Below are 25,168 nucleotides of genomic sequence, written 5' to 3' on the forward strand. Positions count from 1 at the left end.
CTTAAATAAATTTTGTTTTTAACTAAATTACATAAAAATATGAATTGAACTGTTGTTTTTTCACACAAATAATATATGTTCATTCCTGGATCTTTTGATTAAAAAAAATATGTTTTAGATCACCGGCATCATTGTCATAAAAAACATTAGCCTATTCATATCACTAAAACTCAAAACATGTTCAAGAAGTGAAAGCCCAAAATAGGCAAATACTGAGACAAATGAACTTGGTTTTGTTATATATCAGTGTGTGTATACTACATGATATGGCCAAAAAAAATTGTTTGGTTAGGGTTACATCCTTTTCAAAAATAGGTAGGGTAGGTAGGCTTTTTATTTTTTTTATTTTTTTTTTTATTAGGCTTTATATAAGAATGTCATTTTCATCATTGGAGAATGGTGTAAAAGTTACCTTCTATATAAGCAATTAAGGTTTTAAACTACATATTGAAAAGCAAAAAACAAAAAAGAAAAAAGAAAATAATTTTTTTTATTTTTTTTAGTTTTTCATTTTTTTTTTTCAAACTGACTATAAAAACGTTAGGGTCGGCGCCTATTCCGTAGGTAGGGTCGGGTAACCCGAACCAAATGTATTTTTTTTAGGCCTATGTGCAGTCACAAATTGCTGCAACAGTAGGCAATATTCCTTTGAATGACTTAAAAGTTAAAACAGAAGACAACTTTTATTTTTCTTCACCATTTTGAATTAACTAAAGGACAGACAGCTGCAAAGAGCCCTGTATTTGTTTTCTTACTGGTGTTGATAAGGTGATTACTTTTCTCAAACACTTAAAAGCTGCACTCTCACAGATTTACCATTTTGACAATTTTTTTATTTTTTGTCTTTAAGCCAATTTTTGCCAAAATATCTGCAAAGAAGTGATATAAGACTGCTGACATAAGATCTAAATAGAATAATTTTAATGGCATAAAGCATTACTAACAGTTTAAGAAAAATGCACAAGTATCCATTTTTAGCTCACCTGTCACTTTGTGACAAGGTGAGCTTTTGTGATCGCCTTTTGTCCGGCGTGCGTGACGTGCGTCGTCCGTCAACAATTTACTTAAAAGACATCTCCTCCTTAACCGCTGGGCCAATATTAATAAAACTTCATAGGGATGTTCCTTGGGTGGTCTTCTATCAACGTTGTTCAAAGAATTCAATTCCATGCAGAACTCTGGTTGCCATGGCAACCAAAAGGAAAAACTCCCAAACCACAAGGCTTAGGCCGTTGATATATGGTAGGTATGATCACCAAATGGTCCTCTACCAAGATTGTTCAAATTATGGCCCTTGGGTCAAAATTGGCCCCGCCCCGGGGGGACATGGGTTTTCTCTATATGTTTATAGTTAAAACTTCAAAAATCTTCTCCTCTGAACTTACTTGGCCTAGAGCTTAGATATTTGGCATGATTGATCGTCTAGTGGACCTCTACAAAGATTGTTCAAATTATGGCCTTGGGGTCAAAATTGGCCCCGCCCCGGGGGGTCATGGGTTTTCTCTATATGTTTATAGTGAAAACTTCAAAAATATTCTCCTCTGAACTTACTTGGACTAGAGCTTAGATATTTGGCATGATTCATCGTCTAGTGGACCTTTACAAAGATTGTTCAAATTATGACCTTGGGGTCAAAATTGGCCCCGTCCCGGGGGTCATGGGTTTTCTCTATATGTTTATAGTGAAAACTTCAAAAATCTTCTCCTTTGAACTTACTTGGACTAGAGCTTAGATATTTGGCATGATTCATTGTCTAGTGGACCTCTACAAAGATTGTTCAAATTATGGCCTTTGGGTCAAAATTGGCCCCGCTCCGGGGGGTCATGGGTTTTCTCTATATGTTTATAGTGAAAACTTCAAAAATCTTCTCCTTTGAACTTACTTGGACTAGAGCTTAGATATTTGGCATGATTCATTGTCTAGTGGACCTCTACAAAGATTGTTCAAATTATGGCCTTGGGGTCAAAATTGGCCCTGCTCCCTTGGTGTTCATGGATATACTTGATATGTTTATAGTTAAAACTTCAAAAATCTTCTCCTCTTAACTTACTTGGACTAGAGCTTAGATATTTGGCATGATTCATCGTCTAGTGGACCTCTACAAAGAATGTTCAAATTATGGCCCTGGGGTCAAAATTGGCCCCGCCCCCGGAGGGTCATGGTTTTTTTCTATATGTTTATATTAAAAAAAATAAAAAATCACCTCTGAACTTACGTTGCTTAGAGCTTAGATATTTGGCATGATTCATCATCTAGTGGACCTCTACAAAGATTGTTCAAATTATGGCCTTGGGGTCAAAATTGGCCCCGCCCCAGGGGGTTAGGGTATTCTCTATATGTTTATAGTTAAAACTTCAAAAATCTTCTCCTCTAAACTTACTTGGACTAGAGCTTAGATATTTGGCATGATTCATCGTCTAGTGGACCTCTACAAAGATTGTTCAAATTATGGCCTTGGGGTCAAAATTGGCCCCGCCCCCTTGGGGGTCATGGGTTTTCTCTATATGTTTATAGAGAAAACTTCAAAAATCATCTCCTCTGAACTTACGTTGCTTAGAGCTTAGATATTTGGCATGATTCATCGTCTAGTGGACCGCTACAAAGTTTGTTCATATTATGGCCCTGGGTTCAAAATTGGCCACACCTTGTTGTTCATTCACCAGACTCAATGTTATCATCACTGTTCAACATATCATCCTCTTACTTGATATACTCCATAAGTCCTAGCTTATTCCAGACTTCTAAAAAACCTACTTTGAACCATCCAGATTTCTTATCAAACCAATGTGCAATATATGACAGGTGAGCAATTCAGGGCCATTTGGCCCTCTTGTTTAAATTAAAAATTAAAATCGGTGATCTGATTTTTTGTCAGCACTCTTATATCACTGGTTTCCATTCATTTTCGCATAAATTGGCTCATTCCAAGATAAAAAAATAAACTTTTACAAAACGATCAATCTGTAAGAGTGCAGCTTTAATAGACCTGTAAAGACTTGTCATAGTGTGCCAAGAAACTAAACTCTCAATCAAACTTTGGTAAAAGATCAAATGCGGGGCTCTGTGTGTGCGGCAGAGACTGTGCGAATTTTTATTTAATATGATGAAGAGCTAGTTAAGTTATCTTCATATGAAGCAAAAAAATGTTTCAATACCCTGTATGAATTTTCTTCACCGAATATTGATTCATAAAAAAACTTGCTGTAGGGTGCGGAGCTACTTTTCGCTATATGTCTAAATGGAAAAATCTTCTCCTCAGGCTGGCCTGTTTTCCAAATAATGTCACAGAAATGTTCCTAAGGTTACCATCTGTCAAATTCCTTTACCATTATGTTGATCCATAAAAAATATGGTTTCAGAAGTGGAGGATTAGTGGGTGTGGTAGTGGATCTTCACCAAAAGTGTTCAAATGTCCCTAAAGTGAAAGCCCTGAGTTATTTACACCCCATAAAGTAGTAGTCTTACACATTTATTTGTTCATGTTCTGTCAACAACTATGCCGTGTTATTTCAATTTTTATATAAATTATATTGTATTATGAAATATCATTGATAATATAATTATGTAGGATTTGAAAAAAAAAAAAAAACAACTGCATACTGTTATAAATAAAATATGTATATTTTACCAATATATTATCGATGTTGGCCTGAATTTGTATTTTTCCGAAAGTCAATTTTGTTCCCCAATGTGCAAGGCACAAGCGGTGAAAATAATTCCAATAAAAGTCACTAATTATTATTATTGTTATTATTATTAATAAACTATTACTGTTTCAGGAGATAAACAGAAACACAGAGGTGCTATACATTCTGATGGAAAAGACAACAAAAGCATCTCCCATCATTTTGGCGTGGCTCAGATCAAGAGGAAAAATTAAAAAAGGTAATAACTGAGCAACTAAGAACATGCAAGTTGCACTGGTTAGAGTGTAAGACCCATCTCGCTTCATAAGAATTGATAATCATCAATGTATTAAATCAAGAAATTGAAATGTAAGTGTCTTGTCTTTTGCAGTGTTTTTGAAATAGAATTTATTAAAAAAAAAAAATTAATACGATTGTGAATGTGTGATGTTTTCTTCTGATCATTCTCTCTAAAAACCAGATATAGCAAACATATTTCAAGTTGTAGATTTTTTTGTTTTACTTGTTAATATAGTTCTGAGGTTGTATTTTAGGCAAAGCCTTTTTATTCTGCTCAATACAAACTTATTTTGTAAGAATTATGGCCCTTTTTAATTTTTAAACAAATACATTTTTTTATGTTTTTGTAAGCCCATTATAAAGGGACATTTAATATTTTCATCAGCTGCATTATAAAGTCAGACCAAAAGTGTCCAGTAAGTGTTCAAACAATAACTAATTTAGAATCCTTTCTCAAATCTGGTGAGCAATATATATAGGGCCATCTCTGTGTTTGTCTGACAAAAAAACAATAATCAATATTTGTGTTAAATTGACAAATATTGTTGTAAAATGTTTTGTGAAGACATACAATTGGATTATTTTTGGGTTAATAGGATTAAGGTTTCTGCACATAAAAATATTTAGAATAATATTTGGGTCAGTCGGTTCATGTTCAATATTACTGATAGTATAAGAGGAAGCAGTGACTTAAAATAAATTACCAAACAGTTTATGCTCAATTGCTTTGAGTTAACATACAAGATATGACACTTGGAATACTAGATCTTGGTGGCATAAATAAAAGACCTTGTTTTGTCACATTGACTTGTAATCAAGTAATAACTTCCTCTAAATTCTCTTCAGGTGATGGTTGGGCACACACAAGAAGACATAGATCACATTCGTCTAGCCATATGAGTAGACAGGAGTTTCACACTCTGCCAGACTTACTTCCTCAGACGAGCAGATTTAGGCTTCTCAAGATCACGCACTGCACACTAAGACATAGTGTTTGACTACAACAAGGCCTTAGGGGATGAAAGTACAGAGAGGTCCAATTGAAATCAATTCTGTGCTGTGTCATTTCTTCATTCTGGAGGTTGATGGACATGATTTATGGCATCAAGTGTGCAGTTTGTCAACTAACTATCAACACAGCAGTCTTGTTCACCAGCTGTGCAACTTGAACTTTTAGCTTTATTGCTTGAAGCCACTGCATAAGAGGAGGGAAGGTGCAGGCTCATCAAAAAGTCTCGAAGTTGAAACTAGGAAAAGAAGTTTGTCAAGAGTGTGAATATTTGCTTTGAAAACAATTGTTACAATGATTTAGTTTCCTTTGAAACTTGATACATACTATGTGTATGTTGAATGAATTGAGATGCTTAAATAAAGAACCGCTATTCAAATATCAGGAAACTGCATTTTTCATACTAAAGGGTAAAATGATGTCGCCATTTCCTGTATGTATTTAAATAAGATATGTTTCCACAATTAATATTTTTAGGGACTATTTCTCAACGTAATGAAATAGATTAAATTTGTACAGCGTTATATGAGCTTAATATGTGTTTTCTGTTTCCTTAAAATTGATGAAAAATTGTCAGAAGGTAATGAGACCAGTATCCATTACTGCAATTATACAATAAAAAATACAGGGACAAGCCCACTGCTCATATAATATGATTAAACCTTGTTAAGGGGCATGAGGCAAACAGAGTTACTTTCAAATGTTAAAGATGCACTCTCACACTTTGGATGTTTTGACAACTTTTTTTCATTTTTAGCTCTACTGGCCAAAGGCCAGAAGAGCTTATGCAATGGTAATGTGTACGTAGTATGTGCGTCTGTAAACAATCCTCGTTAACATGATACAGCCTTCAGTTTTGATTGTATCTTGATGAAATTTGTACAGTATCTACATATCCATTTGAGCTCGGTTCCTTTCGAAAACCAGCCAGATCCGCCCATGCATGCCAAGATTATGGCCCTTGATAATAATAAAAAATAGTGTGTCAGTAAACAATTGCTCGGTAACACAATACAGTCTTCAGTTTTGATTGTATCTTGATGAAAGTTGTCCAGAATATCCATTAGAGCTCAGTTCCATTCAAAAATCTGATCTGCCCATGTTTCCTGGATTATTGGCCTTGAAATTATTAGATGATGGGCCTTGATAGTATAAAAAATGCTATTTTGTAATAAATGCTTGCGAATATGATACAGTTTTCAGTTTTGAGTATTCAGATACCCATAAGGGGTTGGTTCTTTTCGAAAACAGTGATGTTGACCACACAAACCCAGCCAGTAGAGCATAGGCCCTTTTTGGCCTCTTGGTTGTTTTGGATTGGTACCATCCAATCTTTGCGAAAAATGCATGAAAACCAGTAATATAAGACTACTGACAAAAAAATCAATCGCGGACTTTTCTATTTAAGTTATAACATTGATGTTTTATGCACCTTCCTTAAACCGTTAGTAACATTAATCTTCGAAGGAAATATGAAATCTGGGATTTGATGTTTTGTCAGCAATCTTTTACCATTGGTTTGCTGATATTTACGCAAAAATTTGCTCATTCCAAGACAAAACAAAAGTTGTTAAAACGGTATATCTGTGAGAATGCAGCTCTAAATGTTTCGGCAAACATGCTTTTGATTTGGCAGCACAATCAATCATGAAAATTGCTTGATTTTACTGCTGTATTAGAAATTACAGGGGTAATGGGGGATTTTTTTAGTGTTTTTATTGCTTTTTGTGATTCATACAGTCATACTTCATTCCTCAGGGCACAACTTACAAATAGACAAAACAGGAAAATGGTCATTTTAAAAGGTCAAGGACAATGCAAGTTGAACAATCATATTGTTCATGGCTTGTATTTTTGGTATATTTTGTTGCATATATGCTATAAAACAGTTGAAAGTTAAAAATAACTTCATAGTTGAAATGATGGCTTTGAATGGTATTGTCAGTTGAGAAAAATAGCACTATTAAGAAATATGTTAATGGTACTTTATTATTTTAATCAATTTTAGATATTTGTATGAAAATTATTATCTTATTTTGTACATGAGACCTTTTAAACAGTTATTTATAATATAACAATGTGTAAATGAAGCTTTAGATCAACACTTAAAGCTGCACTTTCACAGATTGTCATTTTAGACACTTTAAAATTTTTGTCTCAAAAGCTGATTTGGTTATCATTCCTTTAATTCAGTCATATTAGATAATTCACAATAGAACCAATCAAATATGTTTGGTAAGACTGCCGAAAAGTTCATTTACATTAAATTGTTCGTAATGCTACTATACCCATAAAACATCATTTTAGCCATAAATATGACAAAATGCAATCTGATCTTATTTCAGCAGTCTTATATCACTTAAAATTGGGTCTATGCAAAAAAATGGTCTATTTATAGACCAACAATAAAAGAGTGCCGTTAGTCAAAATGATCAATTAGTGAGATTGCAGCTTTAAAGTTAAATACACCTTTTTAAGACCGCTGTAAAATAATTCCAATGGTTTGCCTCAATCTTTAAAGCTAGCATACTGTTTAATTGACAGCCATACTTTTTGTTTAAAAGTGTCATGATATGTTTGTACAATGTGTTTATATAATTCATTAAAGAAGTCAAAACAAATTTGTTTATCATGTAATTTGTTTTCTATTATTTAAATGACCCAGACGAAAATTGGGAACGTCAGTGCTAGTTCTTTTACTGCTAATATCCAATGAAGTTTCTATTGGTGTAGCAGCAAGGAGGTGTTACATTAAGGATGCATCATATAAACCAAGTTATACATTCATATGCACAACATACAGGCGTGTAGCCGCCTATACGTGAATACGCGACTGAAAAAACATGGTTCTGAAAAAAAACACCGAAGTAGCAGTATGCGAACTTGACTACATGATCCAAAAACTGGTTATTTTCCAGTACAAAATAATGCATATCGTAACGCCCCGAATGCACTAGATTGCACCATGATTTTCAAAATTTTCTGAGGGGGGCATGCCCCCGAACCCCCCCCCCAGCACATTTATGAATCCACATGAATAGAGGGGTAGCTACGCCCCTGACATTATTGAAACCACAGTGTGGCTAAACAACACTTGTATGTTTATCCGCAGTGATCTCCCATGGAAAATGCAATCGTCAAAGAATCTAAAGGGGATGTTTATATGGACTAGATTTGAAATACACCAAGTGTTTAAAAAAGTTGATTTCAGTCACGAAGAGAATCAACCATACTCCTCACTTGTTGGAGTAAGATGAAAAGTCCACTTACCGCGGGAAAGAAAGTACATTGAAAATATTCATTTGATTCAATTGACTTTATCTTTTTATAAATATATGTTGCAATACATAAAATACGTTATTTTTTATAATTGTTTACCCATGTTGAATTTTATTTGGCAAATTTATTAGAGATTTATATATTAAGATACTCAGTTTTTTAGTATGTGAATGGTTTGGACCGGCTTCCTCAGCCGCTAAAGGGGATATGTTTATGACATACTTTTTTAAATCTTTCGAACTTGAGTTTTTGAGTGAATTTAAGCGAAGCGTACAGGGTTTTGAAAATGCATCTTTTACTTGGATTTTATAGATTGTTATTATGAAATAAAGTATTGTGAATCAAACTAAGTGTTAAAGCTAAGCTATTGATGGCTGGAACCCTAAATGTTGATATGTGCTAAAATATATAGTCTTTGAAGTCCAAAATTTTGTAATGCGTTACAAACACGATTCAACAAAAGGCTGTTGCACAATCAGTTGATTGACATAATCTTCGAGTATGTGTTATCTGCACCGGCATGGGCTTGCTCCCATCTTTTTTAAAAATGCAATTGAAGTATAAAAGAAAATCAACCTGGTTACTATTATTTCTGCAAATTCAATACCAAGGAGTAAAATAAATATAAGTGTTCATATGCATTACGAGAAAAAAAATATGTCTAGTGTCAAAACATGAGAGAGTCTCTTTGAACAGAAATGTTTTGGCAGATACTCAGTCAGTCAGATGATCATAATTGTATAAATAATAGCTTTTAAACGTTGTCATTCCTGTTCATCAGAGGTCGGATGATAACTATAATGCATAGCATCATCGCACTGGAGTACGAGAACGTTGTATACAGAGTATGTTTAAACTGAACATGCGTCTGTTTATTTCGATGTCCTAAAACATTTTAACTGTTTTAAGGAACTATAACATTATGAAACAACAATTCTGAATACAGAAACTCATTGGCTCAATCTTTTCACATCCGGCCCTCCTTCGGAACAGAAATTGAATGGCTTAAAATGTTGGGCCAGAGTAGGTGTACTCCTCTAATTTATAGTCCGAAATAGGGCATTTTTATCTTAACATTGTATTTTCCCCGATATTGACTGAGAATGTATAAACGGACGATTCAAAGGGGTGGAGGGACCGACCCCCCCCCCCTGAATCCCCCTGGTTTCTGCTTCTTACCCACGACTATGTGGGTTCGATCCCCACCAGGGGTACTATCATACAGAAGACTACACATGTGACAGCATGACATAATTACTCTTTCTAAGTAAAATGTTTAATACATAGTAATAAAATACACCGAGCAGTATAAATATCATAATCTATATTGATGATGATTTATATATGTTCATTCATAAGACTATTACATACAGTACATGTAGTTATACCTGGTAATGTAAAAAATTCTCATTATAGATTATGACAGTCAGATAGTAAAACAGACTAATATATTATGTGTTAATTTTCAAAACAAATGTTTAAGAATAGATGATAATTATTTGTTGTTAATAATACTCCAATAAGAATAGTAACCGCAGTCTTTTCTGAACCATCTACCCCACCTAGTCTAAAATAATAGACGTGTTATACGGGATTCTTCCAATCCCTAACGTCTAAACGGGAATGTGCAAAAAACAGGGGTGTTTTAAAAATATTGAAATTGTTTTAAGTGAAGTATTTTATGGTTGAAATTAATCATAAAGAGTTATATTCATATTTTACCATGTAAGTGAAATGTTATTTTGCACTAAACAAGCATTTAATGCATTAAAACAAGTTGTTTATTTTTCCAATAAAACGAAAGTTGACTGACACAAAAACATTTATGCGAAGGGGAACAACTCGATACAATCGTAATAACTCGGCCTCCTCCGACAAAGCTTCAAGATGTACCTCGTTATACAATCGTAACAACTCGGCCATGGCCGAAATGTTCCGAGCGATTTAAAACTGTGCCCTGAAGCCTTGAAGGTGCCCTTCATGTATATATCGTTATGTTTTGACAAAATGAAATGAAAAAAAGCCGTCAAACTCATAATTATAAGTTGGATATTTATTTTTTTGTGTACGGAACTAATATAAAATAACATTATCTGGTAATATTTCTTGTTTTTATGATATTTTATAGACTCTATATGCTTTAACCCGGAATCCTGATCGGAACAACTACCCACTTTTGATACTAAACAATTTGTACGTGAAGGATTTGCCATATCAAAAATCTAAAAAAAAATCCGCCAACGTACAATTATTTGGACTACTACCCCACCCACCAGAACTAACTGTCCAGGTAAACAGTCAAGCGATTTATAACTCATGACATTCAAATAATATCACAATAATGTAATATAAACTCATTAAAATAACAAATCTAATAAAAATAAATAAATTATAACAAACCTGGAATGATAATAAGTCCGTATTAATCGCTGTTATTATACTTCGTTATAACCCGGAAATAAACCGGAAGTCACCATGCCGCAAAGGATTATGGTCTATTGAAAAGTCGAGAATGAATGGCCTCTCAAAATGACACAGTAACAGTTTCTAGCCAGGAAACGGACTCGAGAGTGATTTTATCAGCTAATCACCTTTATCAAAATCGAGCTTGTTTATTTTAGTTAGATTTAACCAATAAAGTTGTAACCCTTCATCGGTGCTTTGAAAAATAATTAAAGGACCCTGTTTGACGCAAGTGCTTGCGCTTTCACGGGTAATCCTTGACCGAGTGGTCTTAAGGAATACATTCAGTGTTCTCTAACCTTAAAGTCGATTAAAAATTCAATATTATAACCAAGTACCACCAGGAAGTATTTTTGGAAAATGCAAAATTAAGCAAACAGTTTGATTTTTTAGATTTATTAGTGAAATATGCATTTTGATAAAACAGTTTTCTGAAAAGGAATAATAAAAGTACACATCTGACGCAGTTGTATATAATAAAACTGCTTTAGATTGCACACAAGTTGAAAATGCCGATGGTATACGCGAAATCAGGTAACAACTAACATCTTGCATTGTTGTTTTCTTGAATATTCTATCAATATTAAATTAATTAGCAATTATATGATGACATGTATATATCCCAACTTTTTTAACCCAGCAGCTGTAATACTGTGGAAATCTCCAACTGGTGATTTCTCCAACTTCTGTGTTCTCCAACTTCTGTATTATCCAATTGGTGAATTTTATCAATAGAAATTGACTGTGGAATTCTCCAATTGGAAATTTCTCCAATTGGAGAACCATTTTTACAAAATCGTAATTTTTGATTTTTTTTTAGATTTTAATAAAATTAATAACTCTAGTACTCAAAACATAAATAGAAATGTAATTTTCTGTTCCAAATTGTAATATTTGATTTTTTCCCCCGTTTCGGCTCATATGGAAAATTCTCCAATTGGAGTTTGGCAAAACCCCGCGGGGGACCTAAAATCCAATTGGTGGCCAACGGGAGAAATCAATTTTGGAATTAAAATTTTCATATTTGTTAAAACTTTTTTTTTAATTTTACTTAAAATATTTCTAATTTAATGGGCAAACTTTCTATGTGTCGCTTTTGAAGTTGATATCCAAGATAATAAAAAAACTAAGTTTGCAAGTAAACCGGATTTGCAAACTTATACCGGATGCTGTTAGTTACAGCAAATTACAAAATAAAGAAAACGTTAGTAAACTATAAAATTCACTTTAACTTATAAAAAATAGAAACACAAGTTGTTAATACAATATTTTATCCTATGGGTTATTAATAAGTTTGAACCCTCTGTTCGAAATGAAAAAGATAAATCCTCAATAATTTATTTCAGGCCAATACTTGAGTCATTAAAATACTTGAGTCATTAAAATATTTTTAACAAACACCAAAGTTTTCGGTTTCCAGACCTACCCTATGTATTTGCCCCGACCCTAAACCTTTTTACTGCCTTGAGAAATATTTTTTCAGGCCCAGTTTGAACTAAAAAAGAAGTAAGGCAGATCACAAATGTGGCAATGAAACTTGAAGAGTAAAACACATTTGCAAAATTGACAAAAATGACGTTAACAATGTTTTAACCTTAACATAGTTTTGAATAATTGGAACAATGTGTGTGTTTTAGTCTAAGTTCACTCTTTGCTTATACATAAAAAAATGTACATACAATAAAACACTTCTCAACGATTATCAAAACGTACAAAAATAAGACTTTAAGACATCTTTTATAACATATAATAGATGTTTGTTTTTCAGTATAATTAACAGATCCACCTTTCCTTATTCAAAGTCACATCCTGTGGAATTAGGATGCAACTTTCATTTTAGCCAATAAAATATCAGATAGGCAATTACTTATTTCTATACTTAATTATTAAGAATTTAAACTTTCGAGAGTGTTTAAAGGTCCCCCTACTGCCACTTATAAGATGGACTTTCCCAGAGTCAGAGTTTGTGTTGTATCAGGCAATGAGATTATATTCTAAGTCAGTTAGATGACCAGAAGTAATATCTGAATGATTAAGAAGGGAAACTTTCTTATCGCCAATCACACTCCGCCAATGTTTAATCATTAAGAATTTACTTCATGTCATCTCACTATTTCTTCAAACCAATATGCAAAACAGTGCGTTTTAAATCAAAATGAACAGGCACATCCTTTATTTACACGTCCTGTGGAATGATACACAAACATCAAAAATGAAGTTCAAACAGACCCACTCATGTCTGATACAAAGATACATTCTATGGAACCTTAAAATGAAAACAATTTGCTTTTAAAAAATACACATCGCAAGCCAAACCATGTTATAGACAAAGGTACATCATGTGGAGACAAACACTTTTTCTATGGAGTGAAAATTACAGAAGTAAAAATACGTTAAATAATTTAAACAAATGCAAATCCTGTTGAATAAAACTCCAAATGAATGTTTGTTTAAGTTGCATACAACAGGCCCATATCTTGTTTATACCAAACATACATTATGTTATTGCGAAAATATATATATCATAAAATGATAACACAGCACATGTTAAATGTAAATTTAAATTAACCAACCAACTTTTTGTGTACGAGAATATGCATCCTGTGAAATTATAATATAGTATATGCTACATAAATGTTTGTATCAGTGTATAAACAACATGCCCATACATTGTTTATACAGTGATACGTTTACCATTGCAAACTAATATATCATTAAATGAAAATATCATTAATTTGTGTTTAAATTGTTTTTAACAGGCCCACTATTATATGCAATCAAGCACCATTAAAGTATGTAATGATACACAAGGCGCACTAAAATAAATGTATGGTAAAGATTATATACAACAAGTCCATCTTGTTTATACAAAGATACATTCTGACATTACAAAAAATGTACCTTTAAAATGATAACATGATAAATGTGCGTTTCAAATTAATGCCGACCAACTCTTTGGTTATACGGAGTTAAAGTATAATATAAACGTTTACAATTAATATAGCAGACCCATATTTCTTAATACAAAGTACATAACGAGTAGTAAATCAAAATCAAATATGGTATAATACACAGGTTAAAATCATAATTAACAGACCCGCTCTTTGTCAATTCAAAGAAACATCTTGTGGAATACAGAACAATCGAATATTGTATAATTGCTCAAGTTTGAAAGATATTTTATAGGCATATTCTTTGTTTATACACAGAAACATCCTGTGAAATAAAAACACAATTAAATATGGTAAAATACACAAGTTAAAATTATAATTATCAAGCCCACACTTTTTTTTACATATTTTTACTTCCAATGGAATAAACAAACAATCAATTTTGAATAATATATATATGTGTTAAATCTATAATTAATAGGCCAACTCTTTGCTTATACAATGTTCCATACTGTGAATAAAATACAATCAAATGGTATAATGAACAATTTAAGATTATAATTAATAGGCCCACTCTTACTTTACACAATGACACATCATGTGGAAAAAAATATAATGGAATATGGTATAATACACAAGTTACAATTATAATGAAAAGGCCCAATCTTTGCTTATACAAAGATACATCCTATAAAATAAAATCCCAAAAATGGTATAATAAGCAAAATAAAATAATAATTAACAGTCCCACTGTTTGCTTATTCAAACATGAATCCTGGCGAATAAAGTAAAATGCACGAGTTTAGATTAAAATAAACATCCGAAATCTGTGTCTATACAAATGAACTTCATGTGGAAATAGAGCTCAATCAAATTTGGTATAATACACAAGTTTGAATTATAATGAGCAGGCCCTTTCTTTGTTTAAACAAAGAAACATCCTGTGCAATATAAACGCAATCACATATGCTGTCATACACAAATTTGAATTATAATTAAAAGGCCAATCCTTTGTTTATGAACAAGATTCATTCTGTGGAATAAAAACACAATTAAATAAGGCATAATAAACAAGTTTGTAATACAATTAACAGGCCCACCCTTTGTTTATACAAAGGTTCATCCTGTGGAATAAAACACAATCAAATAAGGTAAAGTACACAAATTTGAATTATAATTAACAGGCCCACCCTTTGCTTATACAAAGGTTCATCCTGTGGAATAAAACACAATCAAATATGGTATAATACACAAATTCGAATTATAATTAACAGGCCCACCCTTTGTTTATACAAAGGTCCATCCTGTGGAATAAAACACAATCAAATATGGTATAATACACAAATTTGTAATATAATTAACAGGCCCATCCTTTGTATATACAAAGGTTCATCCTGTGGAATTAAAACACAATCAAATATGGTATAATACACAAATATGAATTATAATTAATAGGCCCACCCTTTGTTTATACAAAGGTTCATCCTGTGGAATTAAAACACAATTAAATATGGTATAATACACAATTTCGAATTATAATTAACAGGCCCACCCTTTGTTTATACAAAGGTCCATCCTGTGGAATAAAACACAATCAAATATGGTATAATACACAAATTTGTAATATAATTAACAGGCCCATCCTTTGTATATACAAAGGTTCATCCTGTGGGATAAAACACAATCAAATATGGTATAATACACAAATTTGTAATATAATTAACAGGCCCATCCTTTGTATATACAAAGGTTCATCCTGTGGGATAAAAACACAATTAAATATGGTATAATACAGAAATTCGAATTTTAATTAACAGGCCCACCCTTTGTTTATACAAAGGTTCATCCTGTGGAATAAAAACACAATCAAATATGGTATAATACACAAATTTGTAATATAATTAATAGGCCCATCCTTTGTATATACAAAGGTTCATCCTGTGGGATAAAACACAATCAAATATGGTATAATACACAAATTTGTAATATAATTAACAGGCCCATCCTTTGTATATACAAAGGTTCATCCTGTGGGATAAAACACAATCAAATATGGTATAATACACAAATTCGAATTATAATTAACAGGCCCACCCTTTGTTTATACAAAGGTCCATCCTGTGGAATAAAACACAATCAAATATGGTATAATACACAAATTTGTAATATAATTAACAGGCCCATCCTTTGTATATACAAAGGTTCATCCTGTGGGATAAAACACAATCAAATATGGTATAATACACAAATTTGTAATATAATTAAAAGGGCCATCCTTTGTATATACAAAGGTTCATCCTGTGGGATAAAAACACAATTAAATATGGTATAATACAGAAATTCGAATTTTAATTAACAGGCCCACCCTTTGTTTATACAAAGGTTCATCCTGTGGAATAAAAACACAATCAAATATTGTATAATACAGAAATTTGTAATATAATTAACAGGCCCATCCTTTGTATATACAAAGGTTCATCCTGTGGGATAAAACACAATCAAATATGGTATAATACACAAATTTGTAATATAATTAATAGGCCCATCCTTTGTATATACAAAGGTTCATCCTGTGGGATAAAACACAATCAAATATGGTATAATACACAAATTTGTAATATAATTAACAGGCCCATCCTTTGTATATACAAAGGTTCATCCTGTGGGATAAAAACACAATTAAATATGGTATAATACAGAAATTCGAATTTAAATTAACAGGCCCACCCTTTGTTTATACAAAGGTTCATCCTGTGGAATAAAACACAATCAAATAAGGTAAAGTACACAAATTTGAATTATGATTAACAGGCCCACCCTTTGCTTATACAAAGGTTCATCCTGTGCAATAAAAACACAATCAAATATGGTATAATACACAAATATGAATTATAATTAATAAGCCCACCCTTTGTTTATACAAAGGTTCATCCTGTGGAATTAAAACACAATTAAATATGGTATAATACACAAATTCGAATTATAATTAACAGGCCCACTCTTTGTTTATACAAAGGTCCATCCTGTGGAATAAAACACAATCAAATATGGTATAATACACAAATTTGTAATATAATTAACAGGCCCATCCTTTGTATATACAAAGGTTCATCCTGTGGGATAAAACACAATCAAATATGGTATAATACACAAATTTGTAATATAATTAACAGGCCCATCCTTTGTATATACAAAGGTTCATCCTGTGGGATAAAAACACAATTAAATATGGTATAATACAGAAATTTGAATTAAAATTAACAGGCCCTCCCTTTGTTTATACAAAGGTTCATCCTGTGGAATAAAAACACAATCAAATATGGTATAATACAGAAATTTGAATTATAATTAACAGGCCCGGTTTTTCCTGTGGGATAAAAACACAATTAAATATGGTATAATACAGAAATTTGTAATATAATTAACAGGCCCACCCTTTGTTTATACAAAGGTTCATCCTGTGGGATAAAAACACAATTAAATATGGTATAATACAGGAATTTGAATTATGATTAACAGGTCCACCCTTTGTTTACACAAAGGTTCATCCTGTGGAATTAAAACACAATCAAATATGGTATAATATAGAAATTTGAATTATAATTAACAGACCCACCCTTTGTTTATACAAAGGTTTTTCCTGTGGAATAAAAAACATCAAATATGGCATTATACACAAATTTGTAATATAATTAACCGGCCCACCCTTTGTTTATACAAAGTTTTATCCTGTGGGATAAAAACACAATTAAATATGGTATAGTACAGAAATTTGTAATATAATTAACAGGCCCACCCTTTGTTTATACAAAGGTTCATCCTGTGGGATAAAAACGCAATTAAATATGGTATAATACACAAATTTGAATTATAATTAACAGGCCCATCTTTTGTTTATACAAAGGTTCATCCTGTGGGATTAAAACACAATTAAATCAAATATGGTATAATACAGAAATTTGAATTTTAATTAACAGGCCCACCCTTTGTTTATAGAAAGGTTCATCCTGGAATAAAAACACAATTAAATATGGTATAATACACAAATTTGAATTATAATTAATAGGTCCACCCTTTGTTTATACCAAGGTTCATCCTGTGGAATTAAAACACAATTAAATATGGTATAATACACAAATTTGAATTATAATTAAAAAATATGGGAAAATTCACATGTTTAAATTATTATCAAAGGGTCCACAAAGATATATCCTGTGGAATGAAAGATTGATATATTGTTTATTTCACAATGTGTAAATAAAATTATATGTATAATTACAAGTCCCACTCTCTGCTAGCACAGCGTTACAACTTATCAAATAATAAATCAAACATGGTATAATGAATCTTAAGACTCTGTTTGTTAAATGTTTGAAATAACACCCCAACACTTTGTTTATACACAAATACATCATATGGATTAATAAATGTACAATGAAGTTACCGGGACCCTTTGTTTTTGATATATTCATAATCTATACTATATTAAACTATATCCGCCAGGCATGCAACACAAGAACGTTATAATCACCAAAAAGCATGTGTTCCAGCTTACAAAACAACAAACTAATATACCAAAAAACATTGTGAAATATAACGGATAAATTCGTATTAATCAAAGGTGAACTATATATTATATACACAATTATGCACATATAGTAAATAAAATAATCGCAATTAAAATTACTAATTAAAATTGCAATGATTTTGAAAATCAATTTTAACAAAAATATTTCACTCACATTTAAAGACATTATCATCTTAAAAAATGACTGCAAATAATTATCTAAGATAAATTACCAGTCTTTATCTGATATACAAATATGTGTACAAATAAAAGTAAAAATATTCTTAAATCTTCTATTTTTAGTAAAGTGACCTTGACCCTAGGGACCCCAAACGCAATCCCATGAAAGGTCTCCATGAACTCTTCCTTTATACCAAATTTGGTCAAGCTATGTTAACCCTGACTAAATTTATTCAGTTTCAACTGTTTTTTTCTATTTTTAGTAATAGTGACCTTAACCTTGACCGTAGGAACCCCAATCGCAATCCCATGAAAGGTCTCCATAAACTCTTCTTTTATACTCAGTTGGGTCAAGATATGTCAACCCTAACTATAGTAATTCAGTTTCAACCATTTTTCTATTTTTAGTAACAGTGACCTTAACCTTGACCCTGGGGACCCCAAATGCAATCCCATAAAAGGTCTCCATAAACTCTTCCTTTATACTAAGTCGGATCAAGATATGTCAACCCTAACTAAAGTTATTCAGTTTCAATCGTTTTTTCTATTTTGAGTAACAGTGACCTTGACCTTGACCCTAGGGACCCCAAACGCAATGCCATGAAAGGTCTCCATAAACTCTTCCTTTATACCACAAGAAATGTCAACCTTTACTAAAGTTTTCAGTTCCAACCATTTTTCTATTTTTAGTAACAGTGACCTTGACCTTGACCCTAGGGACCCCAAACGCAAATCCATGAAAGACCTCCATGAACTCTTCCTTTTTACCCAGCTGTGTCAAGATATGTCAACCCTAACTAAAGTTATTCAGTTTCATAGGTGAGTTTGACGCTGCCCTGCCGCCCAGCCCCTTGCCCGGCCGCCCACTATGTGGAAACCAGGATAACAATAAAGAAAGCAGATGACCCATAATCAAACTTGACTAAAAAAATATCAAACAACCATTCTGACAGATTTTTTGGGCATGTGACCTAGTTTTTGACCCCAGATGATTCATATTCGAACTTGAGCTAGAAATCATCTGACAAATTTCCAGGATATTTGGGCTGAAAATGTAGCCTCTAAAGTGTTCACAAAGTTTTCCATATTTAGGCTCTGTCACCTTGTTTTTGACCCCAGATGACCATATTCGAACTTGAGCTAGAAATCATTGAAACAATCTTTCTGACAAATTTCCAGGATATTTTGGCTGAAAATGTTACCTCTAGAGTGTGAACAAGGTTTTTCCATATTTGGGCTCTGTGACCTAGTTATTGACCCCAGATGACCCATATTCGAACATGAGCTAGAAATACTCGAAACAACCTTTCTGATATATTTTCCACAATATTTGGGCTGAAAATATTACCTCTAAAGTGTTTACAAGGTTTTTCCATATTTGAGCTCTGTGACCTAGCTTTTGACCCAAGATGACCCATGTTCGTACTTGAGCTAGAAATTATCGAAACAACCTTTCTGACAAATGTTCAGGATATTTGGACTGAAAATGTAGCCTCTAGAATGTTAACAAGATTTTTCTATTTTTGGGTCATGTGACATAGTTTTTCATCCCAGATGAGCCATATTCGAACTCGTCCGTGTAATTACTGGGACAAACATCCTGAACAAGTTTCGGGAAAATTGAGGTAAAATGTGACCACTAGAGTGTTAACAAATTAGTGTAAACATACGACAGACGCCGGACATTCAGCGATCCTAATAGCTCACCCTCAACCCACGGCTAGGGTGAGCTAAAAAATCAGACTCGCTAAATATAAAAAAGTCCAAAACTACTAAAATACACCCCACCTACCCCCTACCCTTCCAAATGTGTGACTCAAAAACCCCTTTCATATTTTGAAGTGCATTATCCATTTATTGCCTGTGAAAAATATTGAAATCGATACAACAAAAAATGAAGAACCTATGTCCAATTTTAAAATCAACCAAAAATCCATCAAAATTAAAAAAAAAATTATCCAAAAAAACAGGTGAGACTCAGCATCTTAAGGGTACAATGTTTTAAAGTTCTAAAATGATAGCTTTGATAGTTTCCATGTGAGTGACTTAAACGCAAAACTTAACCAACGCCTCCGACGACGATGACAATTAGGTGACGACAATAGCTCATCATTTTTTTCAAAAATCAGACGAGCTAATAAATAAAATCTATATTGCTACTAACAGAGCAATGAAAATAACAAAAGATACTAAATCCTTTACTCCTGGAACATACTTAAAAGAGAACAAAACAATACGTCGTAAAATTCATCATCTGGTACAATTCAGAAATAAAAAATGCAATAATATCAATTTATATCATTAAGAGTTTTCTACTTGAGAGAAAACGATAACGTAACGATAAGCGATGTTCGATAACTAGCAGGTTCTATACCAAATTCACAACGGTGATTTCTTAAAATTTGCAATTGCATACAACACTATATATGAAAAAAATCTAACAGAAATAAAATATATAGAATGAAAGCACAAACAAATTTGATTTTTTTTCATAAGGAGTTAGGGAAGGGAGTTTACAAAATGCCTTATATTACATCAACTGATACAGTTCAAACAAGCAAACGCGTTGAATTGATATCCTCCACCAGATAAGGCAAAGTAGATGGGGTGGAAATGACGTGTTGGTGAACTATTCCAACCGAAACATGGAATACGGCTGCAGAGTGATGGACTCTCATGAACATTGGATATGAGATACAAGTTTGTTTTGCAACTGTTTGAAACAAAGAATATTTTATATGGTAAAGCATTTAGATTTGACCTAATAACCTAGATTTTGACATCATGCTACCCAGTTTCAAACTAATAAAACAATCTCGAAGAGTGTCTGTTATGTCTTAGCATTGTGCCCCTAAACGGGATTATTGTTAAATGTTTGGCCACTGGGCTTCAATTGTGTTTTGATATACTTAAAGAATGTATAATATGAGCAAACATGCTCGGGAGATACTTAACATCTCAAAAAGATGTACCGGTATACCTCCGTTGGGTTTTATCCTGAGCAAAATAAATGTATCATTTCCTACATGTTGTGATGCATTTGTGAGTTGAGAAATTAAACAGGAGATTGTTTTTGTTAAATTAAGTAAAATATTATTCGTATCAATAAACGGGTGTGTTTGAAATTAGTACGAGTTTACGGTACAAAACCACTCCACCACTATTCGTAGGTTGTCAGTTACAACTTTAAGTATCCCTTAAGTATATTTATAGTGTTCAGTAGGCCATGCCGAGTTCAATCTACATGGTAGGAAGGTAGGTTTGGGGTTTTAGGTTGAGTTGCTGCATAATGTAGTACAAAGAAGGTATTAGACACATGTGGCTGAATATAGTACAAAATAATGTCACCAATCAAGGTTGCATTGAACTTCATTTGTACCAAATTACAAATATTGACAACGGAATTTGTTCTTTTGATGTTAAAATTCCAGACAATTTTTACATATAGCTAATTAATGAGAAATAATCATGGAACAGGTTATGAAGTATTTTATCAACCATAAAACATTTCTCTTTAAACATTTTTGAACCTGGAAGTATTGAGCCTTTTTAAGTTTAACATACCCGGATTGCTTTTTCGAGCACGTTATATATATAGCAAAGAAATTTGATAGTGTATTCCTACATGGTAGGTATGTTTATGTAAAGCCTTACCCTTTGTGATGCCTCTTTTACTACTGCCTCAGACGGTAGAACCTGAAATAATGTGAACAATAATGTAATGGCATAAGACACAACTTAAAGTGACACTCGTAATACATGATTGTCTTAAAAAATTGTTTTAGAAAGTTTTTAATTATGTTTACTTTTTCAAAATGCTATGTCTTGAAATACACTAATGCGTTGAATTGGTGTTATCAGTTTTTTATGAATTGGTTGGAATAATTTTATTTGATCAATAAAACATTTAAAGGGACTCGCTCATGTATTTGGACCGAATTTCTTTTTTTACGGAAATGTATCTTAAAACACTAACTTTTTAATTATTTTACTTTTTGATACCGAAATTCAAGAAGTATTACAATGTAAAGTATAAAAAACCTGGTTTCAGATGGAAGCGAACCCACGGCGGAACAGCCAAGAAAAAATAGATGGTTCAGAGAAAACAGTGAAAATTGCCATAGAGGAGTTATATTGATCGCAGTTATCAGGTCTAAAAGTAAATTTTGATAAAACAAAGTTAGTTTGGATTGGAACACTAAAATATTCTGCCAGCTCCATTAAAACAAAATTTAATTTGTCACGGGGTGATACAAGATTTAAATTACCTGGTGTACATTTTGATGTGCATCTTAATGAAATGTGTGAACTAAATTTTGATGAGAAACTGTTAAAAGTAAAGAATAGCATAAGATATTGGAAAAGAAGAAAACTAACACCTATAGGGAGACTAACTATCGTAAAGTCTTGTTTTATAACACTATTTACACATTTATTTATTAGTCTACCCAATCCATCAAATGCTTTTATGAAACAACTCAATGATTTATTATCTGAGTTTGTTTGGGATGGAAAACCTTAAATAAAAAGTACTGTATTTGTAAAACACTTAACTGAAGTAAACATATGATACATATATATAGATGTTGCAAGTTTAAAAGATGTTTAGTTTAAAGATAAAATGGCTTAAAAACTATATTGTGATAGTAAATGTTTCAAAGTGATGGCTAGCTTATTTGATTTGGTTAAGATGTTTAAGTGTGGCAAAATGTTTTGTGAACATATTTGCCCAAAATTGTCAAATATATTTTGGAAAGATGTAATCAATATATATATATATATATATATATATATATATATATATATATATATATATATATATATATATATATATATATATATATATATATTATGTATTGACAAAGTAAAACCATTTTTGCATATGCCTTTATTCTATAACCATTACTTTAAAAATAGAAATTATGTATTTATAAATACCTTATTTATTAAGGGATTACACTATGTAAAAGACTTATTTGATTTTAACGGTAAAATTTATGGTCTGAGTGCTTTAGAACTGATGGTTGGCAAAAAAATATGTTTTTTTACATTTTAATTGACTAAAATCTGCAAAAGCTTCATATATAAAGAAAAAGATCAATGTCTTAAGAGACATTGATTTTGCTTTTTGTAGTAATCCATAATAAATTGTTATTTATATCCTATTGTAACGGTCCGCTGTAGGCGGTGGATGTGCGTTCATAGTGTAACGGTCCGCTGTAGGCGGCGGATGTGCGTTCATAGTGTAACGGTCCGCTGTAGGCGGCGGATGTGCGTTCATAATCACATTCCGTATAAAACGGAAGTACGCTCGTAATACGTATGTAAACTTGGTTGGTAATATGCAAATTAGCAAAACCCGGTATCTGTGAGAATAGAGAAGTTAGTGTATATAAAGACCAGTGGACCCCTTCAGTGTCGAGCATGCTTTTCCCTGAAGGGATCTGCTGGTGTTTGTTTGGCTCGCATGTTACACTATTTTAATAAAACACGACCTTAATAGATTTCTATACAAAACGTTTATTAAAAACACTGATATAACTAACTAACTAGTCAACATAAGTGAATATTGCTATATGAAATACCAATTAAGGATTAAAATTCGACATGTTGCATTTTATTTGGGTATGGTATGCAATGGGGCTGTTTAAAATGGGTGGAGTCCGAAGGACTAAAATAAATAGATTATTCAAGAGCATTTTCTATTTTTTCTTTCTCTCGTTGTTCTCAACGGTGGGTAAATTAGAACAGCTATCGTAACCTAATTTTGTAAAACAATGAATGCGCAGATAAAATAGTTCCTTATTTTTATGTTTATTTTCTATATTTTCAAGGTCAAGTATATCGTATAACTGTAGGGCTCAACACAATAGTGTCGTAACTCCATTTTTTTTCACAAAATGATGTTTTTGCATTTTTCACATGCTTTAACAGTTTTCCATCTGTCATAAAAATATTTTTGAAAAAATATTAAGTTTTAAGTACTTATTTAAATGAAAAGTTGTCCAAAAGTCTTATCTTAATTTGACTATTTTCATTTATGCAACACTGTCGTAACTTGAGTTACATATAGTGTTGCACTGAAAACTATGCAAAGTTTGATTTAAAAAATATGCAACACTGTAGTAACTCAATGAATTTCAACAAAATGATGTCATACTAATGATGTTATAGTGCTGTGATGTCACTTTTCTCAGAAAAGAGTACAGCAACAGTAAATATATACATGTACATTTTAAAAATTATGAAATCCAAAGAAATTTGAAGATTTATTTGCGCCACATCTGAAGATAACAGTTTTATAGTGTGTTTTAATATCAATTATTCCGTATCCTAGTTATGTTTTGTAACTTGTGCTTTAAAGAAATTAAATGATTACCTTAATATTTGATATTTTGAGGCGATTTAAGTTATTGCAGTAGCATTTTAAGTGAACGAAGTCTTAGGCCTAACTTAAAAAATTGTTTGGTTGGCCTTTACCGACCCTAAATTTTACAGGTGGGTCGGTAGGTAGGAAAAATATTTTATTTTTTTCTGGAAAATATCCTAATAAAACTGACTTTTTCCATAACTTACTTATCAAACTTATAGGATATTTATGGTAGCATTTAGATAAATAAATGAGTCTTACTAATACTTCTATATCATAGTAGTTAATAGCTTGCATCTTTAATGTGGTATTGGAAATATAATATTTGTAGAAATAAATTACTTAAGGGAAAATATTGTGATTTGGATAAGAATTTTTGCTCCCTGAACTTGATAAGTAAAAACGATTGGGAATCAAAAAATGCTAATTCAAATAAGTTTTTGTCATGTTTATTATCAATCTTTAGATTTCACATCATGCTCC

The 25,168-nt window shown here is 32.1% G+C and overlaps 1 protein-coding gene across 1 annotated transcript in view; it reads right to left on the bottom strand.

Annotated features, from left to right (window-relative positions):
• LOC128240396 (sacsin-like) overlaps positions 1-25,168 on the bottom strand; it is a 69,683-nt gene that overhangs the window by 34,959 nt on the left and 9,556 nt on the right. The gene's annotated exons all lie outside the window — the stretch shown is intronic.

This window comes from Mya arenaria, chromosome 7 (assembly GCF_026914265.1).
Source record: "Mya arenaria isolate MELC-2E11 chromosome 7, ASM2691426v1".
NCBI classification, from domain to species: Eukaryota; Metazoa; Mollusca; class Bivalvia; order Myida; family Myidae; genus Mya; species Mya arenaria.